General features: G+C 41.3%; 1 non-coding gene across 1 annotated transcript; it reads right to left on the reverse strand.

Annotated features, from left to right (window-relative positions):
- Positions 1-2,616: 2,616 nt before the first annotated feature.
- On the reverse strand, positions 2,617-2,691 carry Trnas-cga (transfer RNA serine (anticodon CGA)). Its single transcript has one exon. It is a non-coding gene; the product is annotated as a tRNA-Ser (tRNA).
- Positions 2,692-3,152: the final 461 nt, after the last annotated feature.

Here is a 3,152-nt window from a genome sequence, read left to right on the forward strand (position 1 = left end):
TGGGTCTGTACATAATGTGTGGCTTCTATGCAGAAAGACAGGTATGAATAAGCCACAGCTGCAGTTTTGACATTACATTCTGAAATATTAGCTTAGCTCCAATCCCTGGAGGTCCGGGTTACCCTGCAGGTAATTCAGATCAGGGTAGACTGCTGCATTACCTCTAATACGATGAGAAAATCATCCGGTAGTTATGGTGCCACAGAAAAGAAGATGACGCTGCACAGCAGGATACTGCAGAGGAACTCCAAGTACAATGTGCTGCAAATCTGATGTTGGTCATGCATAGAGAGTTCTATACCGTGTCGCAGAAAATGAATGCCGTTGCCTAAAAATAATATAAATGACATATACTGATTTATTGTATTTACTGTCATGCATTTCACTTAAAATGAATGTTCCGAACAGCGTGACATACATGTTACACTCTCTTTTGCTTAAATTATTAATTACTTTATTGTTTAGCTTGTTGTAGTACATGTCTTCGATGATAATAAACAAATAAATATGCAATATCTAAATTCAGAAGTGTTTGTAAACGAGTAAAAGTTAAGAAAAGGTTTGAAATTTTGCTTAAAGCTGTTAGAAATCACTAAGTGTTAGCTTTATGAAAGACTGGACGAATGTAGTCCAAGTAATTAGCGCTCCATTTTAAACGAAACCTAGTATTTCATGCATCTCGATGTCTGTGATGTTGTATTTCCTACAGTTACATTCATTGATATATTACGTAGATACTGCCTGGAAAGTGTGTTCCTAATAGATTAGCAGTAATGAAGTAAAATTAAAACGTCAAACCTGTTGTGGAAGTTTTACGAATACCGCACGCAATTTTAAGCAGAAGCTAGTTTTTCGCACATCTGCATGTCTATGACGCCATATTTCGAACTATGTGTCGTAAAATGCTATAATTTTGCACGTACATTCAGTGATGTATGTAGGTACTGTCTATAAACTTCTTTTCAAATATAGTCGCAATAGATAAATAATAAATTAAAACATGGTGAATAAATCTTGCGCATTGACGAAGTACTTCTATTAAAATGTCACTACCGGTTTCGCATCAGTGGAGTTGTATCGTCAGAGGATAGGGTTTTTTTTTACTTTTTTTTAAACTCGTGGGCAAAGTGAATTCTTTGAGTCAAGTCCCACCGCTCATCGCGATGATGAAATCGGTAGCGCGCTAAAGACGGTTGTCTATGATTAAACTGACTGGGATCGCGCCGCGCCTTGCAGGAGTCATTATAGAAGTGTGAACGCTGCCAGAAAATAAGACAGTCAGTTTAACCACAGACAACGTCTCTTAGCACGCTGTCGGCTTTATCTTGACGATGAAGGATGGGACTTGGCTCTCAGCATCACTTTCTCGTGCCTTGACTGTTTAAAAAATAAAAATCACCTGAAGATGCACCTCTATTGATCCCCGACCTATAAAATAACAAATTACAACGTCTTACCTTATACTGAAGCTTTAGGGCATGAACCCGTGAAAATGTAGTAAATCATAAACTTTTTCCTTCCATTTGTGTGTGTGTGTGTGTGTGTGTGTGTGTGTGTGTTTGTGTGTGTGTGTGTGTGGTTGGGTGAGTGTGGGGAGGGGGGGGGGGGGGCAGGAGGGATGCCAGCGAGAAGTAGTTTCTTAAACGTTTGAAATTAAGTGTAATTTCTCAAAGTCGCTTAAATTGCCTCAAGACAGACACACACGATATCTAACTGTAATAGTCTTCTTGTGTTAAACTTTTAACATAACATTGTATCTCTTGATGAGAAGATTATGACAGCATTTTAAGTTTTTAAATTCGTTCAATATTTACGCGAGATATTGAAAACCACATTTCGGTTGCCCTTGGAAGCCGTTAGACAGACAACATATAACTAGTACAGGGTTCTGGGTTTCGGGATAGTTGCTTAGTACTACAAACAATTAGAGCAAAATTTAATTATAGCTTCGTAAAACTAAACTAATAATGTGCTTTAAGTGAGGCGTGACTATTGCAAGAAAATGGAGTCTTATCCTCATTTAGTTTTGTTTATTCCGGGTTGGCGACCTTGTTTTCATTAGTTCCTGCCGTGCTGTATGCAGTATATTGGAGGTATCTGTTGTGTGACGGGGCGCAGAAATGAAGGTATAAGTGGGGGCAGTTGTACTTGACCTTTACAGGGATCTTGGTCTCCTGGATGCTGCAGGTTAAAGAAGCTCCAAGCGTTCGCAAAATACGGTAACACCTTTAGAAATCTTAATCGCCGCAAGAAACTTGTATTTTTGCAGAACCCAGATCTCCTTTCTTCCTTTCTACGCTCCAGAAGTGATTGGAAGGGATGCAGTGCGCTGCAATTGAGCTGTTAACACCGAGAGTGCTGGGAATTACAGTCAAGTTACGAGGGCTGTCTGAAAAGTTCTCGGCCTCGTCCAGAGACCGCAGCACTACCTGTATGATTCTTTTCCCCCTTACGTTAGTACACCCTTTAATAAACGCCACGTTAACTTGCAAGTCATTTCAGAGAGGAGTTGACTGTAGGCAGCCGTTTGAAGCAGTTGTGGTGTGCGTTATGTAGAAATGGAAAAAATCGAGTATCGTGTGAGTAAATTGAAACTGCCTGGCAGATCAAAACTGTATGCCGGACCGAGACTCGAACTCGGGACCTTTGCCTTTCGCGGGCAAGTGCTCTACCAACTGAGCTACCCAAGCACGACTCATGTCCCGTCCTCACAGCTTTAATTCCGCCAGAACCTCGTCTCCTAAGCCATGTCTTCGCAATATACTTTCTTCCAGGAGTGCTAGTTATGTAAGGTTCGCAGGAGAGCTTCTGTGAAGTTTGCGTGGTAGGAGACGAGATACTGGCGGAATTAAAGCTGTGAGGACGGGGCATGAGTCGTGCTTGGGTAACTCAGTTGGTAGAGAACTTGCCCGCGAAAGGCAAAGGTCCCGAGTTCGAGTCTCGCTCCGGCATACAGTTTTAATCTGCCAGGAAGTTTCATATCAGCGCACACTCCGCTGTAGAGTGAAAATTTCATTCTAGTGAGTAAATTCTTCGTAAAAAAAGGTTTAAAATGGATTAAAATTCATTCGCAGCTTCTGGTGTGTACGGGGGCCCCTTCATCTTCAATTGCCACTGCGAAGAAATGGACGGGCGAAATTAAAGGTGGCCGT

The sequence above is a fragment of the Schistocerca gregaria genome, chromosome 7 (assembly GCF_023897955.1).
Source record: "Schistocerca gregaria isolate iqSchGreg1 chromosome 7, iqSchGreg1.2, whole genome shotgun sequence".
In the NCBI taxonomy this organism is placed as follows: Eukaryota; Metazoa; Arthropoda; class Insecta; order Orthoptera; family Acrididae; genus Schistocerca; species Schistocerca gregaria.